The sequence below is a fragment of the Ranitomeya imitator genome, chromosome 4 (assembly GCF_032444005.1).
Source record: "Ranitomeya imitator isolate aRanImi1 chromosome 4, aRanImi1.pri, whole genome shotgun sequence".
Lineage (NCBI taxonomy): Eukaryota > Metazoa > Chordata > Amphibia > Anura > Dendrobatidae > Ranitomeya > Ranitomeya imitator.
Genome location: NC_091285.1, coordinates 8,166,722 through 8,184,432, shown reverse-complemented (window position 1 = coordinate 8,184,432; position 17,711 = coordinate 8,166,722). Strand labels below are relative to the sequence as shown.

The 17,711-nt window shown below is 48.9% G+C and overlaps 2 protein-coding genes across 2 annotated transcripts in view; one reads left to right on the top strand and one right to left on the bottom strand.

Moving 5' to 3' along the window:
• LOC138674982 (uncharacterized) overlaps positions 1-9,913 on the bottom strand; it is a 47,517-nt gene extending 37,604 nt beyond the window's left edge. Inside the window, exon 1 of the mRNA XM_069762880.1 lies at positions 9,767-9,913. The gene's annotated coding sequence lies outside the window, so the exon portion shown is untranslated. The remainder of the gene's footprint in view (positions 1-9,766) is intronic.
• A 7,528-nt stretch (positions 9,914-17,441) lies between these two features.
• The window catches only part of GPR19 (G protein-coupled receptor 19), an 18,410-nt gene continuing 18,140 nt past the window's right edge, over positions 17,442-17,711 (top strand). Inside the window, exon 1 of the mRNA XM_069762871.1 lies at positions 17,442-17,637. The gene's annotated coding sequence lies outside the window, so the exon portion shown is untranslated. The remainder of the gene's footprint in view (positions 17,638-17,711) is intronic.

The following is a 17,711-nucleotide window of genomic DNA, read 5'->3' as shown; positions in this document are numbered from 1 at the left end:
ATCTTAAAATCGCTGTTGGGAGAAGACGAAATATGAGACCGGAAGCAGATTGTAAGAAGAGTCTTCCGTCATCCCATCTAAGAGGTGTAAGAAGTTTGTGGATAGTTATAGGAAGCGAATGATTGCAATTATTCAAAAAGGGGGCAAACAAATATTAAGTGGAGGGTGCCAACAATTTTGTCCAGCCCATTTTTGAGGATTTGTTTGAAATTATGTCCAATTTGCCTTTTTATCTGTTTTTTTTTGTGCTGCTCCAATAAACATAAAGGAAATACAGGTGTAATTGCAATAATTTTGTGGAAGAAATAATTAATTTTCTAAAACCTTTTTCAAGGTGCCAGCACTTTTGTTCATAACTGTATCAGTCTTGTGTACAATATATATTTAAAAAAATTAATAAAAAATACTTCAAAAACACCGCAAAAACATGTGTTGTTTGCTGCATTTATTCATTTTGTCTACATACGTTACATCCTGTATTATACCCCAGAGCTGAACTCACTATTCTGCTGGTGCAGTCAGTGTGCATACATTACATTACTGATCCTGAGTTACGTCCTGTATTATACTCCAGAGCTGCACTCACTATTCTGCTGGTGCAGTCACTGTGCACATACATTACTGATCCTGAGTCACCTTCTGTATTATACCCCAGAGCTGCACTCACTATTCTGCTGGTGCAGTCACTGTGTACATACATTACATTACTGATCCTGAGTTACATCCTGTATTATACCCCAGAGCTGCACTCACTATTCTGCTGGTGTAGTCACTGTGTACATACATTACATTACTGATCCTGAGTTACATCCTGTATTATACCCAAGAACTGCACTCACTATTCTGCTGGTGCAGTCACTGTATACATACATTACATTACTGATCCTGAGTTACATCCTGTATTATACCCCAGAGCTGCACTCACTATTCTGCTGGTGCAGTCAGTGTGCATACATTACATTACTGATCCTGAGTTACGTCCTGTATTATACTCCAGAGCTGCACTCACTATTCTGCTGGTGCAGTCACTGTGCACATACGTTACTGATCCTGAGTCACCTCCTGTATTATACCCCAGAGCTGCACTCACTATTCTGCTGGTGCAGTCACTGTGTACATACATTACATTACTGATCCTGAGTTACATCCTGTATTATACCCCAGAGCTGCACTCACTATTCTGCTGGTGTAGTCACTGTGTACATACATTACTGATCCTGAGTTACATCCTGTTTTATACCCCAGAGCTGCACTCACTATTCTGCTGGTGTAGTCACTGTATACATACATTACATTACTGATCCTGAGTTACATCCTGTATTATACCCCAGAGCTGCACTCACTATTCTGCTGGTGTAGTCACTGTGTACATACATTACATTACTGATCCTGAGTTACATCCTGTAGATCTTTTATTATAAAAATGAAAAACATAACAATAATAATAGCAGAAAACATAACAAAAATATTAGCCAGAAAATAAACAGTATACTGAACACTGGTCCAGCCGCTCATTCTCTCCTCTCACACATATTATACAGTATATACAGAACAATAACTACTTTGACCTTCTGGTCCGGTCACCAAACAAAATAATAATAACAAATAAAATAAACAATGGCAAACAAAAACTATATACATGAACTTTTTTTTTTTTTTTTAAATAAAATAACTACAAATATATACAATACTAAGATATCCTCCATTCCCAACCCCCCGCACTGACCTGAGAGCTGGTCCTGCGTCTCATGCCTCAGTCCATGTCCAACGTCCATAGGCCAGATCAGGCAGTGCCAGTTTTCCTCCAAACAACCCAGTGTCCCATAGTCCCACAAGATAATCCCACCTCCCCCCTTTTCCCACCACCCAACCTAAGACCTACACCCAATTCTATATCCCTATATACAATATATACATTATATACAGCAGCACACACCACAATAATTACAAATCACGAAGCCCAAGTTCGGCGCCTGCAGCCCTACATCACTGTATAATGATCAAACAAAAAAAAAATCTACAGTGTCAGCAGCAGCCCACCACCAGGAAAGGAGATGACCAGACTAGGGCACACTAAAAGAAAAACCCCTCCAGAGGAGAGCGGCCCTCCGTGCGCCCAGTCTCCCATACTCCAGAGAGCGCACCTTCACCAGGTCACTGAGTATGGTCCTAAACACATCTTCCACTGGGAGGATTTTTCGTTGCGTCGATACTAAGCACCGTGCGTTCCACGTGTGATACCTAACCACTGCGCTAACTAGAAATAAGGTGCAGCGGTCCCGACCACCAAGGTCTCCGAATGCTCCATAGGCCCATTCCGCATAGGAGAGACCGGCCAGCCGAGACCAGCCAATGAAGGCGCCCACCCTGTTGTACACCTCTGTGTTGAAGGGACAATGAAGCAGGAAGTGGTCCATGCTTTCCAGCAAGGTACCACAATGCTCCCGAGGACAATTCCTGTCCTCAGAGCTCCTACACTTCAGATTGTCCCTCACACACAGTTTCCCATGGAAGCAGCGCCAAGCTAAGTCCCAAAACTTCGAGGGGATCCTGATAGAATTCAAAAGATGCAAACCCACCCCAAGATCCCGACTTGGGCAGTCCCTGAGCGCCAGAGGCCTCTGGAAATGGGTCAACAGAACCCTATTGTCAAGGAGTTTCCTTGGCAGAGTCCTGATCTCCCACATTCCCAGACCCCACCGACGAATTACCTTCAGAACCAAGGTAGCGTAAGCCGGAAGATGTCCATGCGGTGTGCGAAGATCCTTCACTTGCCCTCCTGTCTCCCATTCCTGGAAGAAAGGCTGAAACCATCCCCTACAGGAGAATACCCACGGAGGAGCCCTCTCTTTCCAGAGGTTTGCGATATTGATCTTAATGAAGGTATCCACAAGGAATACCACAGGGTTGACCATACCCAACCCTCCTAGTCTCCTCGTACGGTAAGTAACCTCCCTCTTGACCAGGTTCAGTCTATTCCCCCATAACAGTTGGAAGAACAAACTGTAGACCCGAGTCCAGAGAGATTCCGGCAAGATGCATACACTGCCCAGATAAATCAGTAAAGGGAGCAGGTAAGTTTTGATCAGGTTTACCCTTTCCCTTAGGGTCAAAGACCAACCCTTCCATTGGTTCACCTTCTGAGTGGCGATCTCTAGCCTGCTGTCCCAATTTTGTTTGGGGTAATCCCCCTGGCCAAATTCGATGCCAAGGACTTTTGCAGAGACTTTGGGTCCCGGAAGGGTGTCCGGGAGATCAAAACCAGGATCTCCTCCTCCCAGCCAGAGACTCTCACACTTATCCCGGTTGATCTTGGACCCGGATGCCTCCGAGTAGCGATCTACCTCTGACATCAGCCACCCTGCCTCCTCATGAGAGGAAACAAACACAGTGACATCATCGGCATACGCCACCACCCTCAGAGTGGCCTCCGGTGCTGCCCGGTCCATCCTGATCCCGGCCAACGGTCCACGCTCCACCCTCCTAAGAAGAGGGTCAATCGCAAACACGTACAGCAGCAGGCTCAAGGGACAACCCTGGCGAACACCGGACCCAACCTCAAAAGAGCTGCCAATCCAACCATTCACAAGCGGGAAACTCTCTGCCCCACTGTACAAGGTCTTAAGCCAATCAACAAACCCCCCGGGCAGGCCATATCTCAGAAGGACGGACCAGAGGTACTCATGATTAACCCGATCAAACGCTTTTGCCTGGTCCAGTGACAGCATGTACCCCTTCCAGTGACCAGCCCTACCCTGCTCCACTGCCTCTCGGACACTGAGCACAGCACTAAATGTGCTGCGGCCTGGAACAGAGCAATGCTGGGCCCCCGAAAGGAGTCGGGGTGCAAATTTCATCAGCTGATTAAACAGCACCTTTGCCAGAACCTTCCTGTCTGCATTGAGAAGCGCTATGGGACGCCAGTTCCCAATGCAAGACGGGTCCTTACCCTTTGACAAGATGATCAGAGCAGACCTCCTCATTGACTTCGGCAGAGTGCCCGAGGAAAGACACTCATTGAATACCTCAGTCAAGAGGGGAACCAAAACGTCCTTAAAGGTCTTATAGAATTCAGATGTTAAGCCATCTGGACCAGGCGATTTTTTGGGGGCAAGCCCTTCAATCGCCAACTGAACTTCCTCTTCCCTGATCATTTCTGTCAAAACGTCAAGTGAGGGGTCTACCCCTGGTTCGGGGACAGCTTCAGCCAGGAAAGCCGACATCTCATCCCAATCAAGATCCCTCTTCCCCAAGAGGTGCGAGTAGAAGGATCTGACAACCTCCAGGATCCCTGATCTGGATCGTCTCAGGGACCCCGCAGTGTCGACCAGTCCTGTAACCACTTTACTATTCACTGACATCCTGCAGTTTCTGTAAGGGTCGGGCGAGCGGTACTTCCCATAATCCCTCTCAAAAACCAAAGATGCGTGTCTATCGTACTGACACCTCATAAGCAAAGATTTCACTCTGGAGATCTCCTCGCGGCTACCTCCAGTTGAGACAAGATGCTCGAGTTTCCTCCTCAGACCCTGATACAGACGGTACCTGTTCAGACTCCTGAGGCTCGAGAGCTGGCGGAAGAATCTCGCCACCCTTTCCTTAAACATCTCCCACCACTCTGACTTACTACTACAAAGATCCAGTAATGGTACCTGGCCCTGAAGAAATTCCTCAAAGGACTGTCTTATCTCCGCTTCTTCCAAGAGAGACGAATTGAGCCTCCAAAAGCCTCTTCCCATCCGGAGGGTCTCTGTAACATTCAGAGAAAACAAAATTAAACAGTGGTCGGAGAACTCCACCTCAACAACAGACACTGCTGAAGAGACAGCTTCCTCCTTTAAATAAAACCTATCTATTCTGGACCTACAGTTACCTCTATGATAGGTGAACCCCTCGTGGCCTGGGGTGTGCCGAATGTGGACATCCACCAGGCGAGCCTCACTAGCTGTACTATTAAGGGCGACGCTATCATAAGTCAGCTTGTCTCTGGAACCTCCTCTATCTCGGGGCCTCGTGACAGCATTGAAGTCCCCTCCAAAGACAACCTGCCGACTTGTAAAAAGGTAGGGCTTGATCCTCATAAAGAGACACTTCCGGTCCCACTTAGATTGGGGACCATAAATGTTGATGAGCCGGAGCTCTTGTCCCTTCATGAGGACATCTAAGATCAGGCACCTCCCCATTTCTAACTCAATAACCCGTCGGCATTCCACCGGTGCGGTAAAAAGGACCGCCACTCCGCTATACGGCTCGGCCGCAAGAGACCAATAGGAGGGCCCGAGTCTCCACTCCCTCTTAGCTTTAAACACATCTGCCATGTTTGGCAGCCTGGTCTCTTGCAAAAAGAAAATGTCATCTTCAACCCGGCTGAGAAAATCAAAGGCCGCAAATCTAGCTGTATTTGACTTTATGCTGGCGACATTAATGGACGCCAGCGTCAACGGAGTGGGTACCGCCATAACTGGTGATTGAGTTAGATGGCTTTCTTTTTCCCACTCCCCTTATCCTCTGCCTCAGAGGAGGAATCCTTCCCCCTCTTTAATGACAATGAGGTATCCATACCCACGTGTTTTTTATTTTTTTCGTCCTCGTCTCCGGACTCTGGGCCAGTCCCTCCTTCCAAGGATCTTACATTCCCAGAAGGAGGAGACTTGGCGTCCCCTGTGAGCCCCGCCGAAGCCAGAACCTCACCCTCAGCTTCCTCCTCAGAGGAAGAGATGTTTTCAAGGGCTTGGAACCGGTTAGAAAGACCAACCAGAGGGGAGTCGGTTTTTCCTTCCTTAGGTACCTTGGTCAGAGCGGGAGAAGATGTTTTATCTCCCTTCTTTCTCTTCTTTTTGGTGCCGAGCTTACGCTTGTCCTCTAGCCACTGCCTATTATCCTCATCCATACTTTCATAATGGGAGGACTCTGAGGCAGTGACACTTTCCTCCCTGTGGATCCTCCTGACCTCCTCATCCAACTCATCATCCCTCGGGGCCTCAGCAGCAAGACTGGCATCCAGGACAGGGGCCGCCCCAGTAGTACGAGGCTCGCCCAGCTCCCTATCCTGTCTGCGCTTGTCTAGACGCCTTAGCTGTGCAGGCGTCTTTTTATTGCTTTTCTTCCTTGGCCCCTCAGCTCCCTCACCCCTGCTAGTCCCTTCCCCAGCAGAATCAGCCTCACGGCTTTCTCCCACCGGGGTCACGACTGCATTAGCGAAGGAGCGAGGACAACGGCTGAATGGGTGACCTAACTCACCACACAGGTGACACCTAATCTCCACACAAGATGCAGCAAGATGGCCGATATCCCCACACAGTGCACACTTCTGCACAGTGCAGTTTGCGCTGAAGTGTGTGGGGTCGCCGCACTTGTGACAGAGCTTCGGTTGCCCCTGGTAGAAGACCAGGATACGATCCCTACCCAGGAAGGCAGATGATGGTATGTGGGCAACCGTACCACCTGAACGCTTAAGTTTTACCATAAACGTCCAGGCCCCTGACCAGATACCAAACTCGTCACGGTTTTTCTTTGGCATTTCTACCACCTCTCCATACCGGCCAAGCCACGTCATGATGTCATAACAAGAAAGTGACTCGTTACAAGTCATCACGGTCACTTTCTTGACTTGGTTTTGGCGAGACACCACCTGAACGGCAAAGTCTCGCCAGCCGGGCTCATTTTTTGTCAACTCATAGTTCGACCAGAAGAGCTCAAGCCCCTCCGGCCGAACAAAGCTGACATCAAAATTAGGTGTGGAATAGGGATGTATCAAGGCGTAGATGTCAATCGCACTAAAGCCCATCCTCAGCAGGAGCTCCACAACTTTAGACCTTGGAGGACACGCATCATTGCCCCTCCACTGAAGACGGACCACATTCCTACGCACACTACCCGGCCCGGCTGTTGGGAGGGACCACACTGTATCCCCCCCTCTTTGCTCTCGGAAGGCCCCGAGGCCATGCCTCTCTATCCAGAAGGATAGATCAACCTCTCGACCCTCTACTATTAGTGATCTCTCCCCCCTCTTTAGAGCCTCCAGGAGACGCCGTTGCAACATGCCGTCCCCAGAGCCCGGAGACGAGGAGGATGCCCTATTTCCCCCGGAGGTGACAGCGGCATAACTCCTGACAGGCGCTGCCACCACTGGGGGGGCAACCGGACCAGTGACCACATCCACACCATCAGCATCACCATTACCCACCTCCATAACCCCCTCACCCTCTACCAAACCAGCAACCACACCACTAGACAAAGAGTTTTCTGCATCCCTACCCACCACCACATTCACTCCTGCTGGACCAGTGACAACAGGGGGTGACACTTTGGCCTTCGCATCATCAGGCACAAGGGGCTGAGTCTCCTCCACAGAACTGGAGGTGACCTCACCCCTGTTTTTTTGTGTGCCCTCCGCATCATTAGTTAATATTTTCCGCTGCTTCATGGTTGCTACCAGGCGTCGTTGATCTTTAGCTGCTGTGGGGCACCGCTGATCCTTAGCATCAGGATCTTGTTGACCAGTGGCACCAACACAAAATAGGACTTTGGGAAACTTTGGGAAGACCGGAACTCCCAGCCCCGGTAACCCCCTCACACTGCCGCCGCCCCTGAACTAAGTGATCAGCGGCAACAGTATTCAGGGGCACCGAGGCTACCGGAGCTGCCCCCGACAGCGGGCCGCTCCCCCCTCCCACTGAGGAGCGGACCACAGTATCGTGGCCTGATCGTATGCCCGCCGCCGGGCCGCCCTCACTGTCCAGCCTTTCGGCCGATGCACCTGCTGCTACGTCCCCGCTACTACAAGCAGAGACGGAGCTCTGCGCCTCATTACCGTGCTCTGTAATCTCCCCGCGCCTTTGCACCGGATCCACAGCAGAACCCGGGCTGGGCTGGGCAACGGGGCTTATACAGCGAGCTGACCCTGCAGCCGACTCAGGGGGTACAGGGAGGGGGGCATATACATAGCTTACCGCTTCCTGCAGCTTTGGCTTGGTGGTTTTCTTTGCCTTTTTCTTCTGGCCCCCAGGTGCCTCCTCTGGTAAATCATCACCAAGATGGAAGTTCTGAAGGCACACTGGGGACTCCAGCAGCTTGATCTCTGCCATTAGCGCCCCTCCCTGGCCGATGTCACTGTCCTCCCCAGAGCCAGCAGAACTGCGACGAGATGTCATTGTCGCCTGTCCAGCAGGGAGCTCGCTGCACGTGGCCTCTGAGTGGCTAAGAGGGCTGCCAGGTGGAGCTTTCTGCTGGTCATCCTCCTCCTCCTCATCATCATCATCCACCTGGCACTCAGGCTGCAGCCCCATCTGCCTTTGCTCTCTGTTATCAGCCATTTCTCTGAATCTGTCTTCATTTATAAGCTTTTCTTTAAATGGTCCACTTTTTTCTCGAATAAATGCTTTTCTTACCTCCAGGTCATTAATTTCAAGCTTCAGAATCTTTACCTCCGCCTGGAATTGCGTCTTCCTGGGTCTGGAGGCGCCTGCAGCTTTAGCGCTTGTGCAGCGCAGCTCCTCCCGGAGCCTTCTCAAGGTCTTGCTAGCATCTTCATACTCACGAAGGTGGCTCATGACCCGGGAGGCATAGGTGGACACAGACTCCCGGGGTCTCTGCAGCGCCCAACCCTCCTCAGTGAGGTCGGCCTCACCTCCGTGAGCACTCAGCTTTCCTCCGGAAGGGCTGCCATCTTGCACGCTAGCAGGCTTCTCCTCCATGGAAGCCTTGCGGCTTCTCTGGGTCTCTGCAGACCTGGGGGGAGTAGGAGCCACATTGCTGCGACTCCTGGTGGAGCGTCTCACCCCCGAATCCTCTGATGTGCAGGCTGGTTGCTGGTTCCTTCTGCCCCCCGCCAGCCTGGTCCGGGAAGCAGAAGCCTGGGACTTGGCTCCTTCACTCATCCCAGGAAACCCACTCCCTCCCTGGGTAAGAGAGAGAGCAGGTCCCCAGGTGGAGAGATGGTGGTTCTCTGGAGCTCAGGAGCACACAGCAGGTTCAGCAGCGACCGCACCCACAGTCAACACAATGAGCAGCAGCTGAGCTGCACTCACTACTCTGAAGGTGCAGTCACTGTGTACATACATTACATTACTGATCCTGAGTTACATCCTGTATTATACCCAAGAGCTGCACTCACTATTCTGCTGGTGCAGTCACTGTATACATACATTACATTACTGATCCTGAGTTACATCCTGTATTATACCCCAGAGCTGCACTCACTATTCTGCTGGTGCAGTCAGTGTACACACATTACATTACTGATCCTGAGTTACATCCTGTATTATACTCCAGAGCTGCACTCACTATTCTGCTGGTGCAGTCACTGTGTACATACATTACATTACTGATCCTGAGTTACATCCTGTATTATACCCCAGAGCTGCACTCACTATTCTGCTGGTGCAGTCACTGTGTACATGGAGTGCCCACTAGGGCCGTTGGTTACTCGAGCTGGGTCCGGCGGTACTTAAAGGGGTGGTCACAGTGGCAGTGACCCAGTCCGTGGCCCTGGGCGTCCAGTAAAAGGGGATGAGTGGAAGTGGAGATTAAAGTCTATAAAGGATAATTTGTGACGCCACCTGTGGTGTTCGGCCAGGGATGGTCGACGCTGCTTAAAGGGGTCCACTGGGGCTGATGGAGATGCGACAGAGTTGGTATAGCTCCCCACAGGTAGAGCTTAGACCCCAGGGCCGGTACAGTTGGTAAGAGGGATGATTGATGGTGGGGTGCAGGACTGAGGCTGCAGTAAATAAATGAAGGACACAGGGATAGCAGTTTCCTTTACCTTTTACTGATGAAATGCAGGTACAGTCCGGGGTACAGGCAGCAGTTGATGATGGGGTCCGGGCAGCCTGGAAACGGTTTGGAATCCACCTAACTAGGTGGGTTTGGAGGCCTTCCTTCTGAACTTTGTACTCTGACCCTTGCTGCCTGAAGCTCTGCACAAGTCCTCTGTGTCTGTACTTTAACCCGTATGGCTGACAGCCTGAGCCTGTCTTGGGCACTGCCTTCTCCCTGGCAGCCCCAGGCTCCTGACCTGCTGTGCTGCCTTCGTAAGTCAGTTGGGGACAGGAGACTTGGAATCTCCTGTGGAATGCCCGCCAGGGCCGTGGGGTACTCTGTTCTGGGTCCGTTACTTAAAGGGATGTGTCACGGTGGCGGCGACCCAGTCCATGTCCCTGGGCGTCTATGTTAAAGGGACGGCCTTTAAAGGGGTCTTTGAAATTAAGGAATGTTTGTGACGCCACCTGTGGTATTCGGCCAGGGGTGACCGATTCTGCTTAAAGGGGTCCTCTGGGTGATGTTATGGCAGCCAGATGGTATAACTTCACACACACAGGTTTGCAGTCTCTTTACCTGGTTTACTGATGGTAGCAGGTAGCCACAGTCAATGGCACCAGATCACAGTACAGGCAGGGTCCGGCCGGCTTGGAAGCGAGTTCAGAGTCCAGCTTTATCGGGTGGAGTTAAAAGAGCGCTGTGTTGTTATAGTTCCTTACTGCCTATGGCTTTGTAGCAAGGTCCTCTTATCTCAGTCCTTTGTTGAACTGGGACACAAACCCGTATGACAGGTGACTCGAACCTTTTTACAGGGTCTCTATCATGACCCGGGCTGTGTGTGTCACTGTGTCTCCTGGGTGTTAGGGCGAACAGGTGATGTATAATCCAGCTGTCCTGCCAGTTTCTGTTATGTGTCTTAGAGTCCCACAAAAGCCTCGGTCTTCCGGCTACCGGTGTCTGCGCTCAATCAGGGATGCAGCCCAGTCCCAGCTATTCTCCCCTGTTGTCACTCGTGTTTCGCTCTTCGGCACGTTAGCTGAAGGCTGTTCTTCCTTCTGTAGCTCGCTATCTAGGAGCTACAGCACCTCAGGCTGTACAGCCCCTCACCCGTCCTTCTGCTTTAGGTATGTGCACACGTTGCAGATTTCCTGCAGAAATGCAGCTTTTTCCCCGCGCAGTAACGCTGCAGATCTGCAAGTGATTACAGCACAATGTAAATCAATGGCAAAAAAAAAAAAATGCTGTGCTAATGGTGCAGAAAAATCTGCACAGAAAACGCAGCAGATTCAAAAAAAGAACCATGTCAATTCTTTGTGCAGATCTGCTGCGTTTCTGCACCCATTCCATAATAGAAATCTGCACGGGGAAAAAAGGAAGAAATCTGCACAAAAATCTGCAACGTGTGCACATACCAAAAAAAGGCGCAGATTCTGACCTGCGTTTTCTGCCAAGGAATGCAGAATCTGCTCGTTAAGGCTCGTTAAAGTCGACATTGACTGTTAGGATTGCTACTTCCAATAGGTGGCACTAGAGTTCTATTCCTCTTCCTCTCTGAAGAGACAATTTGCACATTTCCCAGAGGAGCATTGCGGCTTTAAGTCTCCTCACCTCGACATGCTTATCATGTCACTCGTTGCAAGGAGAAACGATACTTGTTGGATCCCAGAATCTGCACAGAAAATTCCACAGTCAAATCTGCAACGTGTGCACACAGCCTAAGACTGCTCCAGTCTGCTGTCCGGCACCAACTGTCTAAATCTTCCCAACTGCCTAGCAACTGCCTAGCAACTAACTCCTCTCGACCAGAGAGAGCAGCTACCCTGAAGTCGGGTTTGGAGCTTCCCCTTCTGGCCTGGAGTCAGAACGGTGTTGTATGTGCTGACTACCTGTCAAAAAGGAATCCTCCATCGCTTCCAAGCATGACAACACTCTGCCCGTGAGGAAAGCAATGCCACTGTGACAACCAGGACCCTGGGGCGTCACACCTGCCCTCCGGATTCGGTGGCTGAGTATGTAATCCTCTCACCACCACAGACTCCGGTGTCTGGTCTCTTTGCGCTTTATCTTGGAGTGAGCCCAATCGCAGCTCCAGACCCCAGGCTCCTCTCTTGCTTCCTTTCCCTTCAATGTCTCACACCAAGCTCACTAACCCCACCTCCAGACCAAAACTTATAGGGAAGCTACCCTGAAACCGGGTTTAGAGCGCCCGCTTCTGGTCTGGAGCTAGGAAGGTGTTGTATGTTTGTATTACCTGATTATGGAATTCCTCCTTCCGTCTATGCATGACTTCACCACCCCCGAGAGGAAGGCAATGCCATTGTGGCAACCAGACTCCTGGGGTGCTACATTCCCCCCCTAATGCAATTCAGTACTCCTGGACTGAGGAGTCAAAAAGAAAACATTATAACAGGTGAACAATTATTAAAGTTTACAGGTTTTTCAAAAATATAAAAAATTACAAAAACAGAGTCAGAATTGGCCAATTAAGTTCTTGGGGCAACACTGGTCCATTTGTGTTCCCTCCAGACTTTTGAGTTGCCTAGGTAAGAACCTCCGCAACCCACCTGTCACGATTCACGGGGAGGATTCCTTTATTATCCCCGTTGCTCACACCAATTTTGTCATGAATTGGAATTGTTTGGTTGCCCCGGTTCTTTTCTGAAGGGGATTTATTTATATCCCACTCCCAGTTCCGATTTGGAACTTACAGCTCTCTGGCGCCCCCTTCACCCTCAGGTGAGACTGGGTACTGCACCTATGATAATTAGTCGCCAGAAAGTCTGCCTTACTTGGTACTGGCTAATGGGCATACTGCAGCAAGGGCGATATAAGTACCCCACTCAGGCAGGAACAATAATTATCAATGCTGCTGTCGCTACAAAGCCTTCCCAACGCACAGGACTAATGCGCTGCCACCAGCTCTGATTTCATAATTAATATTGGGCCCGGAGCCGACCCAAATTAGTAGCGAAATTCACTTCAGAGGACGTGACAGTTCGTTATAGAGCAAGGAGAGACAAAGCTAGTAATTTTATATAATTTACTCCGAAAAATTTAGGCATTGTTTACAGAAGGGTAAAAAGATATTATAAAAGTAGACAAGTTGCGTATGTACAGTACAATTACAAATAAAATGGCATTAAGTTGAAAATACTTAAGTTCATATCTCATCTCATGGCTGACCGTGTGCTGTGGAGGAGGGGCACACATCTGTCTCGCAGCTAGACTCGGGACAAAGTCGCGTGAACACTGAGGGCTCGCTTAGTTATCTCTGTACCCAAAACGAAGACACTCCACCTGTGGTGACCTCACTCAGAGGCTGACTCCTCCCCTTTCTTAGAGCTATGACAAGCAATTTCTATACATAACTCGCTGTATGAATCTCGGAGACGAACGACACAATGATCTTGATGCTCACCACGTCAGGGGGATTCGTTTAATTATAAACATGGCGTATATTCATGGCCCGCTTATGGAGAAAACCGTTCCTTGCCTTCCATTAGGTGTAGCTTCTAGCGATTTTAGTGAGTTATGGATCTCTCAGTGGACATCCGGAATATATAATCCTTATTTCTCTAGCCCAGATAGGTGCCAGTATACATAACTTTTAAAGAACAATAGAGTCCCATGCCTTCTGGAACAGGCTGTACCAGTTTTGGCTGGTATTAGGCAGGAGGGGGGAATGATGGATTTAGGGAGAGACGGGCTTTCGCAGCATAGGGCCATATAAATTCTTCAGTGAAGCTGGCAGAAGCTCGTCACACATTACGGCTGTATAGCAGGGGGGAGGGAGAAAGAGTGGCTTAGAATTCCAGCCTGTGCTGGCAGGCAGAGGAAACTGCAGCTTAGAGCTCTGTATGTGTAATTGAAGTAATCAGAACCTCTTTCTATTTCCTGGCACCACCTTTGCTTTGTTCCCGGGCGTGGCTTCAGGACTCTCTGCTGGTGGGCCTAATCTTCGGCCACGCCAGTGGTTTATTTCCTAGGCCAAACCAGGGTAACTATGTATAAACAAAAGGTCCTGGCCACACATAGTCCTGAGGCCCAATTGTCCTTTACCAGGTTATGATGCATTTTTAAAAGTTCATACAGTAGTCTCTGTAGGTACTGATGCTTTAACGGTTGCTAACTTATACATTTTAACTTGTTTACACAAGAGAGGATTCTCTTGCTCCACTGCTGGTATGGCCCCCAATCCCTCCTTCCCCCCCCCCCCCCCCCCGAGAGGAAGGCAATGCCATTGAGGCAACCTGACTCCCGGGGTGCCACATTCATACATTACATTACTGATCCTGAGTAACATCCTGTATTATACCCCAGGGCTGCATTTACTATTCTGCTGGTGCAGTCACTGTGTACATACATTACATTACATATCCTGAGTTACATCCTGTATTATAATCCAGAGCTGCGCTCACTATTCTGCTGGTGCAGTCACTGTGTACGTACATACATTACTGATCCTGAGTTACATCCTGTATTATACTCCAGAGCTGCACTCACTATTCTGCTGGTACAGTCACTGTGTACATACATTACATTACTGATCCTGAGTTACATCCTGTATTATACTCCAGAGCTGCACTCACTATTCTGCTGGTGCAGTCACTGTGTACATACATACATTACTGATCCTGAGTTACATCCTGTTTTATACTCCAGAGCTGAACTCACTATTCTGCTGGTGCAATCACTGTGTACATACATACATTACTGATCCTGAGTTACATCCTGTAGTATACTCCAGAGCTGCACTCACTTTTCTGCTGGTGCAGTCACTGTGTACATACATTACATTACTGATCCTGAGTTACATCCTGTATTATACTCCAGAGCTGCGCTCACTATTTTGCTGGTGCAGTCACTGTGTACCTACATTACTGATCCTGAGTTACATCCTGTATTATACTCCAGAGCTGCACTCACTATTCTGCTGGTGGAGTCACTGTGTACATACATTACTGATCCTGAGTTACATCCTGTATTATCCTCCAGACCTCCAGAGCTGCACTCACTATTCTGCTGGTGCAGTCACTGTGTACATACATTCCATTACTGATCCTGAGTTACCTCTAGTATTATACTCCAGAGCTGCACTCACTATTCTGCTGGTGCAGTGACTGTGTACATACATTATATTACTGATCCTGAGTTACCTCCTGTATTATACCCCAGAGCTGCACTCACTATTCTGCTGGTGCAGTCACTGTGTACATACGTTACATTACTGATCCTGAGTTACCTCTAGTATTATACTCCAGAGCTGCACTCACTATTCTGCTGGTGCAGTGACTGTGTACATACATTATATTACTGATCCTGAGTTACATCCTGTAGTATACTCCAGAGCTGCACTCACTTTTCTGCTGGTGCAGTCACTGTGTACATACATTACATTACTGATCCTGAGTTACATCCTGTATTATACTCCAGAGCTGCGCTCACTATTTTGCTGGTGCAGTCACTGTGTACCTACATTACTGATCCTGAGTTACATCCTGTATTATACTCCAGAGCTGCACTCACTATTCTGCTGGTGGAGTCACTGTGTACATACATTACATTACTGATCCTGAGTTACATCCTGTATTATCCTCCAGACCTCCAGAGCTGCACTCACTATTCTGCTGGTGCAGTCACTGTGTACATACATACCATTACTGATCCTGAGTTACCTCTAGTATTATACTCCAGAGCTGCACTCACTATTCTGCTGGTGCAGTGACTGTGTACATACATTACATTACTGATCCTGAGTTACATCCTGTATTATACCCCAGAGCTGCACTCACTGTTCTGCTGGTGCAGTCACTGTGTACATACATTACATTACTGATCCTGAGTTACCTCTAGTATTATACTCCAGAGCTGCACTCACTATTCTGCTGGTGCAGTGACTGTGTACATACATTATATTACTGATCCTGAGTTACCTCCTGTATTATACCCCAGAGCTGCACTCACTATTCTGCTGGTGCAGTCATTGTGTACATACATTATATTACTGATCCTGAGTTATATCCTGTATTATACCCCAGAGCTGCACTCACTATTCTGCTGGTGCAGTGACTGTGTACATACGTTACATTATTGATCCTGAGTTACATCCTGTATTATACCCCAGAGCTGCACTCACTATTCTGCTGGTGCAGTCATTGTGTACATACATTACATTACTGATCCTGAGTTATATCCTGTATTATACCCCAGAGCTGCACTCACTATTCTGCTGGTGCAGTCACTGTGTACATACATTCCATTACTGATCCTGAGTTACATCCTGTATTATACCCCAGAGCTGCACTCACTGTTCTGCTGGTGCAGTCACTGTGTACATACATTACATTACTGATCCCGAGTTACCTCTAGTATTATACTCCAGAGCTGCACTCACTATTCTGCTGGTGCAGTGACTGTGTACATACATTATATTACTGATCCTGAGTTACCTCCTGTATTATACTCCAGAGCTGCACTCACTATTCTGCTGGTGCAGTCACTGTGTACATACATTACTGATCCTGAGTTACATCCTGTATTATACCCCAGAGCTGCACTCACTATTCTGCTGGTGCAGTCACTGTGTACATACGTTACATTATTGATCCTGAGTTACATCCTGTATTATACCCCAGAGCTGCACTCACTATTCTGCTGGTGCAGTCATTGTGTACATACATTACATTACTGATCCTGAGTTACATCCTGTATTATACCCCAGAGCTGCACTCACTATTCTGCTGGTGCAGTCACTGTGTACATACATTACATTACTGATCCTGAGTTATATCCTGTATTATACTCCAGAGCTGCACTCACTAATCTGCTGGTGCAGTCACTGTGTACATACATTACATTACTGATCCTGAGTTACATCCTGTATTATACCCCAGAGCTGCACTCACTATTCTGCTGGTGCAGTCACTGTGTACACACATTACATTACTGATCCTGAGTTACATCCTGTATTATGCTCCAGAGCTGCACTCACTATTCTGCTGGTGCAGTCACTGTGTACACACATTACATTACTGATCCTGAGTTACATCCTGTATTATACTCCAGAGCTGCACTCACTATTCTGCTGGTGCAGTCACTGTGTACACACATTACATTACTGATCCTGAGTTACATCCTGTATTATACTCCAGAGCTGCACTCACTATTCTGCTGGTGCAGTCACTGTGTACACACATTACATTACTGATCCTGAGTTACATCCTGTATTATACCCCAGAGCTGCACTCACTATTCTGCTGGTGCAGTCACTGTGTACACACATTACATTACTGATCCTGAGTTACATCCTGTATTATACTCCAGAGCTGCACTCACTATTCTGCTGGTGCAGTCATTGTGTACACACATTACATTACTGATCCTGAGTTACATCCTGTATTATACCCCAGAGCTGCACTCACTATTCTGCTGGTGCAGTCACTGTGTACACACATTACATTACTGATCCTGAGTTACATCCTGTATTATACTCCAGAGCTGCACTCACTATTCTGCTGGTGCAGTGACAGTGTGTACACACTACATGTCATGATCACAGTGCTGGTCTCTATCGCGATATGACATAAATAGGCAGCTGTGCTGGAGGAGACCTCAGTGCGGTGGGGGTGGGGGGAGGCTGTGAATCGCCCCCTCTCCTCCCCCTCGGTGTGTGATCAGACAGGGGGAGGGTCGGTGCTGAGACGTCCCCGGTGCTTTGTTGCGGTTGTGCCTACCGCTGCCTCTCCCGGGGACAGGACAGAATGGCTGAGCTGTGAGGGGTGCAGCCCGGGGGACCCTCCTCTCCCCCCGGCTGGAGGATGCTGAGTGACAGATTGCTGATACATTGTAACAAGGAGGCATCGCAGCTGGAGCCCGGTATGTGAGCATATCTGGGGGGTATATGGGGGCATTACTGCGTATGGTGGGCAGAATGGAGGCCGAATATGCGG